This window comes from Medicago sativa, chromosome 6, assembly GCF_051527215.1.
Source record: "Medicago sativa cultivar Bolivia chromosome 6, Bolivia_mono, whole genome shotgun sequence".
Lineage (NCBI taxonomy): Eukaryota > Viridiplantae > Streptophyta > Magnoliopsida > Fabales > Fabaceae > Medicago > Medicago sativa.
The window spans coordinates 22335908-22354376 of record NC_140754.1 but is presented as its reverse complement, the minus strand read 5'-3'; the positions used below and the strand labels follow the sequence as shown (position 1 = coordinate 22354376).

Sequence of the window (18469 nt, the reverse complement as noted above, 5' to 3'; positions counted from 1 at the left end):
AGGGTGGCTTGGATGAGGGCTTGCGTTTTTGGAGGGAGTATGTCCATTCTTGTTAATGGTAGTCCAACGGAGGAAATTAGCATTCATAGAGGCTTAAAACAAGGGGATCCTCTTGCTCCGTTCTTATTCTTGTTGTTTGCGGAAGGTTTTAGTGGTTTGATGAGAAAGGTGGAGGAGGTAGGGTTGTTTGAAGGTTTTCGGATTGGAGAAAATGATTTGGTGGTGTCCCATTTGCAATACGCCGATGATACGCTTTGCATAGGAAAGGCAACGGTGCAAAATCTTTGGACTATGAAGTCTATCCTTCCTGGGTTTGAGATGGTGTCGGGTTTAAAGATTAATTTCTCCAAAAGTTCCTTGATGGGGGTTAATGTGGGGAATGAGTTTATGGATATGGCGTGTACCTTTTTGAATTGTAGTGCGGGTTCTATTCCGTTCAAGTATTTGGGGCTTCCGGTGGGCGCTAATCCAAAGAGTGTGACCACGTGGGAACCTATGTTGGAGTGTTTAGGAGGAAGACTCAATTCTTGGGGTCATCGTTACATTACTTTTGGTGGTAGAATTGTTCTTCTCAACTCGGTACTTAATTCCTTGCCTATTTTCTATCTCTCTTTTCTAAAGTTGTCGGCCCAAGTTTGGAAAAAGATTGTGACGATCCAAAGGGAATTCCTTTGGGGAGGTGTTGGAGGAGGGAAGAAGATTAGTTGGGTGAATTGGGAGTCGGTGTGTCGAAAGAAGAAAAATGGGGGATTGGGGGTAAAAGATATCCGGGTTATGAACACTAGCCTTTTAGCTAAGTGGAGATGGAGGTGGCTAGATGGGGAAATGACCTTATGGAAAAGGGTGATTCATGAGAAATATGGGATCCAATATGGCTCCTTGTTGGAAGGTCGTACCATGGTGTGGCCTAGATATACATCCCTTTGGTGGAAAGAATTAGTGCGGCTTGGTGATTATGGCTGTGACAATTGGTTCAATTCGGAGGTGGTGCGTAAGGTGGGAAATGGGTTGACGACTAGTTTTTGGAAGGATAGGTGGAGGGGTGATAAATGCTTCTGCCTTAAATACCCAAGACTTTACTCTATTTCGAATCAAAAGAATGCGTTAGTGGGGGAGATGGGGGCGGTTACGACGGATGGAACAGATTGGAAGACATTTTTTTATGTGGGAGGAGGAGTTATTGGTTAGCCTTAAGGAGGACTTGGAGGGTGTTGTTTGGTCCCATGACGAGGATGAGTGGTGGTGGAATGTTGAAGATAATGGTATTTTTCGGTTAAATCGGCTTATGATAAGTTGGAGCGTTTGGTGTTGGGTGAGGGTGTTTGGAATTTAGCCGAGAGAAGGGTGTTTGAAGATTTATGGAAAACTCCCGTGCCTTCTAAAGTGGTGGCCTTCGCTTGGAAAGTTTTCCTTAATCGTATTCCCACCAGGGTCAACCTTGCCGTGCGGAATGTTGTTGCTCCGGATGGGTCTCTTGCTTGTGAGCTGTGTGACAGGGAGGTGGAATCATCGCTACATCTTTTTCTTCATTGTGAGTTGGCCGTTTCGGTTTGGTTAAAATTGATGAAGTGGGTGGATGGTTACTTTCTTATCCCTCCCAATCTTTTTATCCATTGGGAGTGTTGGGGTATTTTGAAAGGAATAAAAATATTAAAATGGGGCGCTGGATGATTTGGTTAGCAACGATATGGGTGTTGTGGAAAGTCCGAAATGATAAGATCTTTAATGGGGTGATTTATGATATTGATGATATTGTTGAAGAGATTAAGGTCTTGTCTTGGAAGTGGCTGTTGAGTAGGACTAAGACGACAATTTGCCTATTTTTTGAGTGGTGTTGGGACCCAATTTCATGTCTTGGTAGGAGGTTTGGGAGATAGGAGGTCCGGCTTAGGGGCTTCTGGTTTGTTGCAGCAGTTTCTGTTGCTGTTCTGTTATAGACTCTTGTTGTCTTGGTGTTGTTTTTGCCTATGCGCTGTTCCTTTCGTCTGTTTGAGCATGGGCGCTGCTGGTGTGTTTTTGGACTGCTGGTTCTGCTGTCATCGTGTCTGTGTTTATGGTTTGTCTATGCTGGAGTGATTTTGGCCTCGGCTTCTTTTTGGGTGTCTGGTTCCTTTTGGCTGTGTTGTGTGCCGCGTTTTAGTCTCTGCAGCAGCTGTTTCTGTTCTTTGCTGATTTTGTTTTGCGGCAGCAGTCGGTTGGGGTCCTTTTCCGGCTGGTTTTGTTGGGTCCCCTTGGTAGTTAGGGTGGTTTTTTGGTGTTAACGCAGGGGTATGCATGTGTTTTCGTCAAATGTATATCCTTGCGTCATTACTCTTTGGGTTGATCCTTTTGTATTTGGGTGGTTTTTTAAAAGGGGTTTTTGTTCGTGCCTGGTGATTGTATGACAACCAATTTCCCCTTTTCAAATCAACCCGCTTATCACAATACCGAGTTGGTTTGCGTTTCACTAAGTTGCAGATTTTTTGATCCAAGTCAAACTGATAAAATTTAATTAGATCGAATAAATAGTTTTCTCAAAAGAACTTTTATTCAATATCTAATTAAACTGATGGTGTTGTGAAAGTGACTCAAAATTGGAGTTTGGAGGCCAAAATTGGTGTTTGCTGAAAGTACAAATCGGTGGCCGATTTGGAAAATCGGTGGCCGATTTGGAAAATCGGTGGCCGATTTTGGCTGCCTTTTGGGAGGCTTTCTGTTCGGGAAAAATCGGTGGCCGATTTCGCGTGCTGTTATTTTTCAGAAACGTATTTTTGGGCCAGATTTGTTACAATTTTATGGGAGTTTCTTTTACTATAAATATAGGCATTGTATCAGTGTAAACTTGGAGATAGAGGGGGCTGAAACAAGGGTTTAGAAAGGCAACAACAAAACTAGGGTTTGTATAGAGTTTGTCTCTTTGGAACAAACACTAGGTTTTGAGGGTTGATTCACCTTGGGAAACACTATTAGGATTGAGTCTCTTGGTTACGGGAAGAGGCTGGGATTTGGGTAGAATTAGGCGGGAGACTTATTCTTGTAATCCATCTCTTTTGTAACGTTACTCATCATATAGTGGAACGGAGGGCTGCTCTCTCCCCCAGACTAGGTCAATTTGGACCGAACTGGGTAAACAGATTCTTTGTGTTCTCTCTTCTTCTTTTCTCTCTCGCTGTTTTCTACTTTTAGCTTGTGATTATAACTGTTCCATACACTTTGATTTTTGGTTGCTTAATTATCCCTTGCTCCACACATCAAGTTGTTATTGGTGTGAGTTTCTCATCGAATCCGCAACAATTGGCGCCCACCGTGGGGCAAAGGTCAAAGGATAATCAAGTATCATGGGTTCAAAGTGGGATATTGAGAAGTTTACCGGCGATAACGATTTTGGGTTATGGAAGGTAAAGATGGAAGCGGTGTTAATACAACAGAAGTGTGAGAAAGCTTTGAAGGGTGAAGGTTCGTTACCGGTCACCATGACACGAGCGGAGAAGACCGAGATGGTGGACAAGGCCAGGAGTGCCATTGTCTTGTGCCTCGGAGATAAAGTTTTGAGAGAAGTAGCAAAGGAACCAACCGCGGCATCGATGTGGGCAAAGTTGGAATCTTTGTATATGACAAAGTCTTTGGCTCATCGGCAATTCCTAAAGCAACAACTCTACTCATTCAAGATGGTGGAGTCAAAGGCCATCATGGAGCAACTTACGGAGTTCAACAAAATCCTTGATGACTTGGAGAATATTGAGGTGAATCTTGAGGATGAAGATAAAGCTATACTCTTGTTGTGTGCTCTACCTAGATCTTTTGAATCGTTTAAAGATACCATGCTCTATGGAAAAGAAGGCACTGTTACCTTGGAAGAAGTTCAAGCAGCTTTGAGAACCAAGGAGTTGACTAAGTCGAAGGACTTGAGAGTTGATGAAAACGGGGAAGGCCTAAGTGTTTCAAGAGGGAATGGTGGAGGTAGAGGTAACCGGGGAAAGAGTAGTAACAAGACAAAGTTTAAATGCTTTAAGTGTAACAAGGTGGGTCACTTCAAGAAGGATTGTCCGGAGATTAATGGTAACTCCGCTCAAATTGTCACTGAGGGTTATGAGGATGCGGGTGCTCTGATGGTGTGGTGTTGTTTGGAGGATGAAGGTGATGTTGGTCACCTTGGTATTGATGCTTAGTGGAGCGGTGATCGTCTGGAGAGACGTTAAACACTCAACATCAGCCTGGAGAGGCGGTGGTAAGAATACTCATGATCTACCGGTTGAGGTGGAGGTTCAAGGAAGACATAGTGGGATGTACTCATTTGCTAGTTGAGAGGTTGGAAGCTCAGCTTTAGGTGGAGTTGAACACACCGGGAGTGGTACGACTATGGAGGACCTTGGGTGCTATGCTCTAGTGGTGAGCAAGGGTTTTCTTCATGAAGACGGAAGGCATTCCGGAGGTTGAAGAATGTATAGCACGGCTTGTGGAATTACCCTAAAAGTCCAAGGGTGATTGGATGCAAGGTGATCTTCAAGGAAGCGGGAGATGTCTCGTATTGAAGAGGTATGGTGTAGTCTTGTAGAACTACCTGAAATTCCTAGTGTAGTTTGGATACAAGGATCTTCGAGAAGGCGGAAGACATTCCGATGGCTGAAGAGGTTAAGGTGTGTACTTGTGGAACTACCTAAAATTCCTTGAGTAGTTTGGACACAAGGATCTTCAAAGGGGCGGAAGGCATTCCGATGATTGAAGAGATTAAGGTGTAAACTTGTGGAGCTACTTGGTGTAGTGGGAAGCAAGGGAAAGAGCAGCAAGGTGTTGATGTTAAATGGGCATCATCACTAATTTGGAGTCAAGGTGGAGATTGTTGTGAAAGTGACTCAAAATTGGAGTTTGGAGGCCAAAATTGGTGTTTGCTGAAAGTACAAATCGGTGGCCGATTTGGAAAATCGGTGGCCGATTTTGGCTGCCTTTTGGGAGGCTTTCTGTTCGGGAAAAATCGGTGGCCGATTTCGCGTGCTGTTATTTTTCAGAAACGTATTTTTGGGCCAGATTTGTTACAATTTTATGGGAGTTTCTTTTACTATAAATATAGGCATTGTATCAGTGTAAACTTGGAGATAGAGGGGGCTGAAACAAGGGTTTAGAAAGGCAACAACAAAACTAGGGTTTGTATAGAGTTTGTCTCTTTGGAACAAACACTAGGTTTTGAGGGTTGATTCACCTTGGGAAACACTATTAGGATTGAGTCTCTTGGTTACGGGAAGAGGCTGGGATTTGGGTAGAATTAGGCGGGAGACTTATTCTTGTAATCCATCTCTTTTGTAACGTTACTCATCATATAGTGGAACGGAGGGCTGCTCTCTCCCCCAGACTAGGTCAATTTGGACCGAACTGGGTAAACAGATTCTTTGTGTTCTCTCTTCTTCTTTTCTCTCTCGCTGTTTTCTACTTTTAGCTTGTGATTATAACTGTTCCATACACTTTGATTTTTGGTTGCTTAATTATCCCTTGCTCCACACATCAAGTTGTTATTGGTGTGAGTTTCTCATCGAATCCGCAACAGATGGCTATGTAGTTGTCGTGTATATATTCGGATTTGGATTCTTTTTATTGAAATTTTTCTCAATTTTCTTACGTGGAATATCAACTATCAAGCATAAGAGAGAAAATGAGAATTAAATTATAAATAAAAATGATCGGTGTATTTTAATAGTGGAGGTTAAAAACAATATTTGCAAAAATTTGAACACTTCAAAAGTAGTATATGCATGATTTAGACCTACATACTTTGGAGCCCTCAAAATTTGATATTTAGTGATATAATTAAATAAAATAAATAAATTTGATTAAAATTTGAACCCTTAAGCATTTTTATTTAATTGTTTTGGGGAATTTGAGCCTTCAAAATTTGGAGGTCGTGTGCATATCCCATGTTGCACATATTGATGTATGACCGACCTTAAATGCAGATAGTTGTCGTCCGATCAAGATCAAACAATTAAAATTTGAAGATATTTTTTTTTTGGTCAACAAAGACATTTTTAAGTTTAATATAAAATCCTAATTTTGAAATTTGAGTCATTTGAACTTAATTTGACGGTTTTGAACTTATCAATTGCATGAAAACATCATTTCTCAATTATAGTCAAACATGACATGTCCAGCCGTGCATGCAACACTTCTCATAAGAGAAACTTTTATTTTTTTTTGGGAAACAAAGGGGCCTAAACCCTAGTAAGGAGGAAACTAAACAAAGATAACTTTAGGGGTCGTTATCCCCATAACATCAGCTAACACCAGATAACTAAGTCTAGTTGGACACTGCTCATACACACTCAACCCAAACGCATGTTCACAACCCATGTTTGCAAGAGCGTCTGCACACGAATTCTCCTCACGATAAGAATGACAAATCTTCACTTCCCACTCCAAAGCAACCAATCAGCGGATTTCTTAAATGAGACGCCAACCAACAACACTACAATCCTTAGTTGTATGCAGGATATGCACCACCACACTCGAATCAATGTGCAACTCAACTATCGCAAAACCTCTTTCTCTGGCAATTTGGAGACCATCAAAGACTCCCCATCTCATAAGAGAAACTTTATAAATTAAGGCTAAATTATATCAAGGGTCCTTTAAGTTTGAGGTGTGTAACAGATAGGTCATTTAAGTTATTTTGGTCACACATAAGTCATTTTAAGTGTATGATTTGGCATGTTGATGGGTCAAACACGACATTTTTGTGATATGATGTGGCTAATATCATCTCCTTAACTGTCACATCATACAAAAACGTAATATCACATCATCGTTTTTGTAATGTTTGATTATCATAATGACTAAATTGAAACTGTTTGTAAACTTAAAGGACTTATGTATGACCAAAATAACATAAATAACCTATTTATTACAAACTTCAAACTTAAAGGATCCCTGATATCTTACCCTTAAATTAACAGCTTTTTTAATGTCAAACACCGTGATTGTGTGTATAAGTATTATTTTATTTTTTAATTAAATGTTTTTCTTTTTTATAGTCACATCAATAATTAATTATAAATAATGTAATTATACAATTGTCAACTAATTGTTGATTTTTGAATATTAAATAACATTGATATAATATCTCTTGCTTCTAATAATATCTCTACTTTATTAAAGAGTTTTTTTTTTAGAGAAAATATTAAAAAGAGTTATATGGCACATTATTCGACATTGGATTGGTATAATTTATGTCGATACGATATCAGACCATTTCCTTCAATTTGGTCAGTTGGGGGGATTTTGTAAAACTTTTGGATCCTTTCTATCTTTTATTTGATCTGTTTGTGTGTGGTGATTTTGAAAGGAAAAAAAGGTAGAATTTTTAAGGATACAAAGGAATCTTTACAACAATTGTACATGAAATTAAGTTACTATTTTTTTGTGTGGTTGAAAGCAATCAATGTTACTTTTGTATTTTTCCTTGTCACTCTTTGTGCCGGTTAGAATGTATTGATAGTCTTAATATATTTTATTTTTGTTTATTAAAAGGAGTTGAGCTTGGTTGGATATATATATATATATATATATATATATATATATATATATATATATATATATATATATATATATATATATATATATATATATATAACCACATAACTCTCTTTTTTTTTTATACTCCTTCCGTCTTAAATTATAAGCCAAAAAAAACTCATTTTTTCTCAAATTGTAAGCAAAAAAGACCAACTTTTATCATATTTAATTATGTTGTTTCAAAAAATTATCTTTTTCAAAGGAAAATTAAATGCAAAGTGTATTCAATTTGCTCTCTCTTTCATTTTCTCAATAACTAATAACCAATGAAAATTGTTTTTATATCTTCCTATAAAATTTACTTCAAGGATAACACAAAAAACTATGTTGCAAACTATGTTTTAGTTTTCTTAATAAGTGTGATTTTTTTGCTTATAATATGAGACGGAGGGAATATAACTTAATGGTTAAAATTCACTTTTTAAAATAGATAAATAAAGTATTCAGAATTCAAACCCCATTTTTAAATATAACACATATTATCTACGACAACCGAGTTATTCAAATACACACATTCATTGTAGAAAAGGTTAAAAAGACAAAGTTTCAATATGGTCTGCTTAAATACTCCATCTGATCTTATTTACAAGAGACAATTTACTTTTTAGAAACATTCAATAATTTATGTATTTGTTTTAGATTTTTGACTAGATACATATATTATTCAATGTATCTAAAAAGTCAATTTTCTTTTATAAATAGAACCGAATGGAGCATAAAAATATTTATATCTCTTCTGACCAATGACCATGTAATCCTTTTTTTTTAAGGATCCAATGACCATGTAATAACACCTCTGTCCTTTCAAAAATAATGTAATAACACCTCTGTCAAATGCTTCTATCTTTCGTGGGCACTACTCATGAAACAAGACACGTATATCTAACTGCTTGGTGACATAGGACACGTACACTACCTTCTCAAGAGTTCACACAATTCTATGTAGCTTTTTTCAAAGTAGATACGCTTTATGAGTGTAGTTAAATCTCTCAATTGTTGGTCTTAACCATTTAAGACTCCGTATTTAATGATATTTTGACATTCATTTGATGACAACTTTGTTGACAACTTTGTTTTTCTCACTTCTTATTGGTCAAAAACAATGGAGAGAGAAAAAGGAAGTGAGAGGATAACAACATCATGTGAGTATGAGAGAGAAAATTGTCCAAAAGTTGTCAAAAGTGGTTGTCAAAATATCATTTCTCTTAATAGATACTACCTCCGTTCCTTTTTAAGTGTCACTTTTTAACATTTTACACAAACCAAGACACTCAATAAATGTTACTTTTTCTTATACAATAATCTATACTTTTATTATAATAGTCTTAGTCATTTAATATCTTATTTCATATATTTCTCTCTCCACAATAAATAACTAAGGGTAATGTTGGTAAAACAACATTTATTGTTGCATTGAACTTTGAAAGTGACAGTTAAATAGGAACAAAAAATTTCCTCCAAAAGTGACACTTAAAAAGGAACGGAGGGAGTATTTCATTGAAGAGAAATATTTTAGGAGTTCTATAAGATCAATGGTTTCATTTAAGATCCCTAATCTTAATTGAGACTCTCATTTTTTAATATATGAAATGTTAACTTGTGCCCTTAGGGCATAAGTTAAGAAACCAAATATAAAAGGTTTTTATTGGAACTTGTGTATTCAATGTCTTAAAAGTTATAAACGTTATACTTTCAATATAAAATTTATTTTTAATTTCTACTTTAAGCTCTTTAACTTGTGCCCTTAGGGCACAAGTTAACATGACCCTTTTAATATTTAAAAATTAATATGTAATGATATAAAGTTATTGATAGTTGATTTGTGAGTTCCATTTAAAAAAATTGTGTAAGATACTGAGTTGGAGGAATTGAATACTTATTAGTTACTAGTTATAAAAAAATTATAAATGAGTGATGTGTACAAGTGAAATCCATTTAAGTATCAAAAAAATTAGGTTTCTATTGAAGATGCTCTTAGAGCACTCTTTGAATATTTTCAATTAAAACATATTAATTAAAAAAATCTAATATTTCGATTTTTGATGTGTTGATTCACAAGTTTTTATAAAGTTTACTATATAAATTTTTTAAATTGTGCCATTAAGAAATTCATTAACATTATTTCATCTTATTAGCGTTAAGATGAGCACATTAATGTCATTCTTTCCACATTTTTATTACAATTAAATGTATTTTATCGTATTTAACTAATTTTTTTGGAATTTAATATTATCAAATAAATATTTAATTTTATTGATTTTATTATAATGAAATTTAATTGATTAAATTGTTTTTATCCTAAATCCTTTTTAGATTAATTTTTTTGAAGTGTTTAAACCTAAAGAATTATTGTTGATGCATCTTTCTCATAAACTATTTATTGACATCTCTTCTTCTCTTGTGTATTTATTTTTTATTGTTGTCTTGTTTCATCGTTAGTCAATTAAGATATATTTGAAGCAACTTTTGGCAGTCTATCTATCCCTTTAAGCAAAATTACGAGTTATTTTTCATATATCACATTTGATCAAATTTATGAATTATTTCCCAATGCTAGTTATCTTTTGAATATGAATCTTACCAAACACTACCAAAAATCACTACAATATCAATATATCTATTTAACATTAACAATCATTTATTTATTCTTTTTTACGATAATCATTTATTTATTTTTGAGGGAAGAATCATTTGTTTATTCTTCTTTCTTTTTAACATTAATATTTTATTTTTATTTTTCTTGAAAAGCCAAGTATATTTCCTTTGAAGTCCGAAATATCGTCGTACAAGAGGTACCAAAGTATATTACAACAACATCAAAGCACCTCTGCTAGTAGCGAAGAGTTTCCTTCCAAAATATTGCTAAAAATGGGGCTTCAAGAAAACACACAAAAAATCCTTTTAAAAAAATAAATAGGCTCAATAAAATCATGCCAGGGGTACAATGAACCAACATTAGGAAATAACTATACAGTATCATATATTATTTTTTTTTGTACAACACAGTATCACATTTTATTTAGTACAGTTTTACAAGAAAAATGTTGATAGCCATAGTTTTTTATTGAAATAAAAATTAGCAGTGCTAAGAATAATAGTATATCCTTAAAAAAAATTCATAGATTTTTCTGCTAATAATAACAATATGGAGTATATATTTTGTCATAAAAAACAACAATATATATTCTAAATATTGAGAAGAGAAAATAATGAGCAATAATATAAGGAGAAGAAGAATACCAACCTACATAAAGAAAATGATAATTGCAATTTTGAGATGTCCGTTGAACTCACCAAACAATCCAAAAACAGAAACTGAATAAGGACTTTTTATTTTTTAAAAATACAAAATTAGTGAAGAAGAAAATAAAATAAAAATAAAGAAAACAAAAAAGTCGATATTTTTCTCTCTGATTTTGGATCACACTCCTTTGAACACTCTTCCTTGTAACTATTGTTTGTTTGTTCCTTTACTACAAGACAAGATCAGCTGCAACTGCATGAAGAAGATGAATGAATATTTGTATGTGAAATGAGGTAATGTTTGTATGTCTGTTTGAGTTGTCGTTAGGAAATGAGGAGACAACACATGGATAGGTAGATATTTTTGGAAATGAATGAATGAATGAATGAAGACTCAAATAAGGCAAGGGTATATTTTCTATACATGGGCCAACTTAGGTCATCTTTTATTACTCCATCCGTTTCAAAATGAGTGTCGCTTTAACCAATTGCACACACATTAAGGAATGGAATAAAGTAGTCAAATGTCATAGCAATTTTACCAAATTATCCTAATTAACTATTGGTTTGTTTTTCATTAAAGAAAAAAATAATACTTTGGAAGTATTGTAACATAGTATTAATTGAAAAGTACAATTGAAAAGAAAAAGTTATTATTGCATTGAAAACCGAAAGTGACATTCATTTTGAAACAAATTTTTTTGGCTAAAGCAACACTCATTTTTGAAACGGAGGGAGTAATTAATATCCTATCCACTTAGATTAAAAAAAGTGAGTCAAGATCCTCTCCTTTTACAATTGTCTCAATTTCCTCCATTTGGAGAGATAAAAACACAAAAAATCTTGGAAAAAATATATAGTACTTAACTATGAAGCCCGGATACTTTAAAATGGAGTACTCGTATCGGATACCGATACTCCGCGGATACTCTCGGATACGTACCCATGGAGTATCAGAATTAATTATTTTAATTTAAAATATATATTTTATTGGATACTTATAAGATATTCGACATATACACATATATACTTATAAGATACTTCATAGAAACGTATCCTGGCAAAAATGAAGTGTAAAAAAAAAGACTGTGTTGTGAAAATTCAATGGAGATGTATATGATTCAATTTAAGATATGAATCACTATAATTTTTTTCGATAACCAATTAAAAATTATGTTTTTGGTGGATGAAAGGAACGAGAGAGAGGAAATAACCTAACATATGAATGAAAAAAAAAAAGTTTTATCCATGTATATTTTCAGGGGTTATAATAATAATATGTATAAATTTTTCAGGGGTTATAATAATAATAATATGTATAAATTTAGTAAAGTAAAAAGGAACCCTAAGTATATACATACATACATATGGTGCAGATCTAGGGCTCAACAAGATATCATCTCTCTACTCCAATCATTGCCGCCAACAAACTGCAAACCCAAAAAATCAAACCTCCTTATTATTAGCAACTTAAGGATAAAAAAATTAAAGGTCTCTCTCTCTCTCTACATATGAATAATAACATAAAATTCCAACTAATATATATATAAACAATGATAAACCACATTTTCTAATGGAAAAACTGGTTTTCCAGAACAATAAATAATTTAAAAACCACCATTCTTTCAATACAATTCAGATTTTCGTTTTCACTTTCAATTTTGAAAACATTTCTTCATAATTAAAAACAAAAATCTGTTGTATCATATGAAATTCTGTGGACTTAGCTTTTCACAGATATTATGGCTGATGAGTGCAGGTGGAACTGGAAATATGAAACAGTAGAAAATCTTGGTGCTTCAGAATTTTCCAAGACCTCAAAACGCTCTGCTCCAAGTCGAGTGCCAAATTCTTCAGTGAGCTCAAAACACTTGGCTTGGAGACAGCGGTTTCTCCATCTTCAGATCGACGGATGAAGATGACTGGAGAAATAATGGAGATTGGAGATGGTACTGTCTTCAAATATAGAATTGGAGATGGTGTTGCTTTTAGAGTAAATATCTTTTTGGCCTCTCTCTAAGGGTGACAAATTTGTTTTGGTAACTGCTTTAGGTTTTGGTCACTATTTTTGTTTTGTTTTATGTGTATAATCTTGAACGAATATATTTGGACTCTACCTACGCAAATGACATATTAACATCTATCAATTGTGTTAGTGTCTTTCAAAGGTCATTTAATCATGAGATATCTTATTTGAACAACCATTTTTAGGACATGTAGGACAATCAGAGGTATACAAATAAATGTATGTATTGATACGAAAACCAGAGAGATATCACAATGAGAGCATGTACGTAAATTTGCTAAAAGTAAATGGATCGAGTCATTTGGTGAGAGATAGATAGAAAAAAGTATGGAGTGAGTCATATCATTAAGTGAGTCTCACTGCTATTAAATTATTTTCAATCTTTTTTATGTTAATATCTCTTCAAATGAAAGAAATTGATGGACTAATAAATGAAGAGGATCTTGACTCTTTTTTTTTTCTCCTTTTGTTGATATTTCACGACAATGAAGAATAGTTGGACTTGATTTTTTAGTGAGAAAAACTTTATCTTCTCTCTAAGTTTTCTTTCTCTTTCACTAGTCTAGGATGGTGGTTTTAGGTCATTTTTTTTTACCTATAATGATTTATCTGCATCCTTTTTATCTTTCTTTCAATCTAAATAAGTGATTTCCACGTACATCAAGTTTTTTCTTTTATGTTTTGTCGTGATTTCGGCATCCGAGTGCGGCATTGTGTTGTTCGTCGTCTTGTGCGGTGTTGTTTGATTTCGCGTATTGTTGCGGTGTTCGTTTGGTTCCTATTAAAAGACGAGCTCAGTCAATCACATATTCAAATTTGGGCGTCAACATTGCAAATATGAAAGAATGGGTATTCTGGTGATTTAGATTTTAGGCTTAATAGCAGTTCTGGTCCCCTAAGTATCAGAAAGTTGTGATTTTGGCCCCGTAACAAAAAAAAATATAATTCAGCCCCTAAGTACTGCCTCTTTTGCAATTTTGGCCCCCAGACCAATTTTGACAAATTCAACGCTGACGTGGACGCCATGTGTGTAATTTTTTTAATTTTTTTTGTTTTTTATTTTATTTTATTTTTAATTAAAAAATTTAAAAAAATAATTTTATTTTTTTAATGAAAGAATTACACACGTGGCATTTTTATTTATTTTTAAATTGAAAATTACACAGGATGCGTCCACGTCGGCGTTGAATTGGTGAAAATTGGCCTATGGGCCAAAACTGCAAAAGAGACAGTACTTGGGGGGTTGAATTGTATTTTATTTTGTTAGGGAGCCAAAATCGCAACTTCCTAATACTTAGGGGACCAAAACTGCTATTAAACCTAGATTTTATCATATTATTTGTAGGCATTTTGTCGTTGTATGCTATTAACTTGTGTGTTGTGAGTTTGTTCGCAGATTCACCCTTTACGTTTTTAGTAATGTTGATCATATTATTGTATCTGATGTATTCTATCAATTTGAATGAATGAATACCATTGTGCTTTTGTAAAAAGGAAATGACAATGAAGAATAGTCTAATTTAAAGCTCAATAAAGCATGATATTGATTCATAAGTCTTAACTTAGTTGCAAAAAATGTTAAAATTGCTAGGTCAAATGATGTGATTAGAGCTTAAATTTCAATTTTTCTACATATGTGTGAGTTTTCAATGATTATTATAATTTTATTAATATAATTTTTTTGATAATTCAGAGAAATTTTATCTGATTTTATCTGGTCCAGACTAGTGATCAACTAGATCAAGGTAATGAATCAGTCATTGAATCTGTAAATTACTAATTAAATCATATAATTGTTGATATGGGCTATGTTGAAAAAAAATAAAATAAATTTATGACACGTATTCCATACTTAAAATTTAAGAATGATAGTAGGAAAAGGAGGAGACAACACTACACATGGATATCCATTGAAAAAAACAATTACTACGCATGGATATATTTTATGGAATGAACGAAGACTCAAACAGGGTTGAGGTTTCTTTTCTATAAAAAGTTGTAGTGATTACTCATCTCAATTTTTCAAGTAAAACGAGTTAAATATACTTAGGCCTGATAAAATTCACTATCTTTTAAGTTTAGTCTCTACATAAACTTCGTCCAATTCTAATCTATTTTGTTTTTATAGGGACTCGATAAAGAAATTAAAAACACTTAAGTTTTTAAAATGGGTATCGAAATCGGACAATTTTTTTTTGTTGAAGGAAGCAACGATTTTCATTATCTATAATATGTTGAATACATGACGGTACATCATAAGTGTGGGAGCTAGCATTGGATGGTGTTACCTGAACTAACTTGTGAGCGACCCTATTAGTTTGTCTTTTATTAAACTCGACATGAGAGTTTTAAAATTTAATTTGAAACAACAACCTACATCATGCATCTATTATACAACCAATCTCACTATTATCACCTACACCTGTAGTAAAAGCATCCGAAACCTTCTTGGAGTCATTTGCCATTAAAGGGTGTAATAGGTTATCAATCTCTAATAAGTCGGTCCTAGTTTTCTCTCATTAGATTTTTTCTTCAATTTTCTTCTTTTAAAAAATGATTTTGGATCAATTTTGTTTCAAAAACACCGATATCTTCATCACAAGATTCAGATTTGAATAAGAAAGTTGCTAGTTTTTTACCCAACAAAAACCAATAATAAAAATTGATTAGATTAAATAGTAAGTCTCATCACAATTGATGCTATTCACGAACACCCTTAAATAGTTAAAGGAATCCTTATCTAACAGCTCAATAGCGTATCTTTAAAAGATCATCCTTTCCTCTCAAAATATAAACAAAATTAGGTAACGAAATTAGGTCAAGTAAAATTTTGACCAAGTACACCAAATTTCTTATACCAATACTTATGAAAATTGCGGTTGACACATGAGAAGGCTGAAAAACATCAGTAAAAGATGTAAATGCCTCCGCGGCAGTTAACTGCCGAGAAATTAAAAACACGCTGCAGTTAACTGCCGAAGAAAACTTCGGTAGTTAATTACCGAGGAAAACTTAGGCAATTAACTGCCACGGAATTTCAAACCTCAAATTAAATAAGGAAATACACCTAAATTTTCCCTTAATTAAATTTAATTCTTTAATACATGATTCTTTTTATAATTTTTTTGTTGTTGCATTTTTTTATTGAATCACCATTTTATGTCAATTAACTACCGATGGCAGACATTTTTCTTTGTTGTTGCGTTTTTCATGTTAATTAAAGTAATAATATTTGAAATATTAGTATAAAGTAATAATAGGTTAGTCAAACCTATGAATAATGAAAGACATCAATGAAATTAATTACTAATAATTACAAATATAATTATTTTATCATTTGTAACGTTTTTGTTGTTGCATTTTTTTTAATTGAATCATCATTTTAGGTCCATTAACTACCGATTGCAGATATTATTCATCTGTCATATTTCTTCATTTATGGCAACAAAATCATATGAAGAATGAAATCATAAAAAGAATTATGTTTAATTCCTTAAAAGGATTAAAGAATTAAATTTAATTTAGGGAAATTTAGGTGTATTTCCTTATTTAATTTCAGGTTTGAAATTCTGCGGTAGTTAACTGTCGAAGTTTTCCTCGATAGTTTACTGTCGAAGCTTTTCTCGGTAGTTAACTGCAGCCGATTCTATAATTCGACAATTAATTGCCGAAAAGAATTTGAGTAATTTACATGTGTTTTTCAACCTAAACAAATGTTTATACAACAATTTTCAATACTTAAGAGATAAAGAATACTAGTAAGAGTCATTGAAGTGGTTCCCACAACATCACCTTCATCAGGTGCAGCCTTTGCTTCTCATAATATCTCTATACTTTATCAAAAGCTTGTGTCTTCCATGCGACACTACTCATAAGATTCTTCTCAAAAAGTATTAACCAAATTGATACCATAAATTAAAACATGACACGTACACACAAAATATAGAAAAGACACGTACGCTTGCAAAATATCTAATATTCACAAAAGGACTAATGGTGCGACCAAAACAACTTAACGTATTAATCTTTTCCTAACCTCAAACTTAAATGACTTATATGTGATTAAAATAACTTAAAAGATCAATCTATTATAAACCTCAAATTTAAAGAACCTAATGTGTAATTTATTTCAAAAATACAAAACTAGTGAAGAAGAAAATGAAATAAAACAAAGAAAACAAAAAAGTCAATCTTTCTCTCTGGTCTTGGGTCACACTCCTTTGAACACTCTTCCTTGTACTATCGTTGTTTCATGTAGATATGCAACTGCAATAAGTGTGAAGGTGTTTGTGAAAAATATTTGGTTTGACACAACTTCAAATCAAAAGTATTTAGACCAACACATAATAAAATTTAAAAGAAAACTAATTTAGTCACATTACTTAATTAGCATCATTACACACGTTTAAATTTTATCATTCGTATGTGTACATAAATAAATTGAGAAATGATATTTGAATATTCACTTTGTGATAACTTTTGTTACAACTTTTTCTTTCATACTCGCATTATTTTTTACTTTATCTCTATATTGCTTTGATTTTTGTTCAAATACCTACTTTTTCTTTGTAAATTATGGTTGTCTTATAAGTTGTCAACCAAATAGTTGTTCAAATAACACTCCTCAAATAAATTTTATTTATATAAGAGTTGCTAGGTGTTTGTTTGTTTGTTTGTGATTGGGAAATGAGGGGACAACACATTACATATGGATGGATATTCAAAGATTTTTTTTTGAAGATAAATGATATTTGTACAACCATTTTGGTACAACTTTTGTACAACTTTATCTCTAATACTCACATTATGTTTTTATTCTCTCTCTTTCTTTTTTTCTCTCTATTATTTTTGATCAATGAAACAAGATAACAACAAAGTTATCTTAAAAGTTGTACCAAAATGATTGTCAAAATATCACTACTTTTTTTTTTGGAATGAATGAATGATGACTCTTATTAAGGTAAGGGATTCTTTTATGTAAAAAGTTGGTGGGGGCCTTCTTTCTTTGTTTTTTGTGTGTTACTGTTTCATGATTTGGGTCATATTTTCTTATCCTTTTGTTGATATTTGGTGATGTTGAAGAATAGTATAATTTAAAGCACAAAGCAAAGCATGATATTTGATTGGCAGCATTACACCAGGAATATCTTAATTTAATTTTAGGAGAAATATGAAAGGTTTGAGCACACTCAAATAAATGTTTTTTTTATAAAGATAAATAGGTTTGATGATGTTGAACGATGTGAAAAAACCATCATTTATTTTTTTTTTTCATTATTGTGTGCGCGCCTAAATGATTTTATTTATGTTTGTATCTATGTAAGACTTTCTCTAATTTTAGATAACAATTTTAGCTCAGTTGGTATAGACAATGCATAATATATGTAAGGTCCGGAGTTCGAATCCCGGCCACCACAAAAAAAGAGCCACAAAAAAAGAGATAACAATTTTAGTTTTTTATATTTCTTTTTAACGTCATCCGGAGTTCGAACCCCGGCCACCACAAAAAAAGAGATAACAATTTTAGTTTTTTATATTTCTTGTTAACGTCATTATGGTTATTTATCTAGGTTTAAATATGAATTTCAATATTTAAATTTTTAGTTTTCTTTCCTTATAGGCTCTCAATCTTAAATATATTGATATAGTTTATATGGTATT

General features: G+C 33.0%; 1 long non-coding RNA gene across 1 annotated transcript; it reads right to left on the bottom strand.

The window, feature by feature from the left end:
- Window positions 1-10823: 10823 nt before the first annotated feature.
- Window positions 10824-12835, bottom strand: LOC146913741 (uncharacterized). The gene is made up of 2 exons (XR_015016430.1): window positions 12144-12835; window positions 10824-11035 (listed from the first exon to the last, which is right to left on the bottom strand). It is a non-coding gene; the product is annotated as an uncharacterized LOC146913741 (long non-coding RNA).
- Between the last annotated feature and the right edge of the window lie 5634 nt (window positions 12836-18469).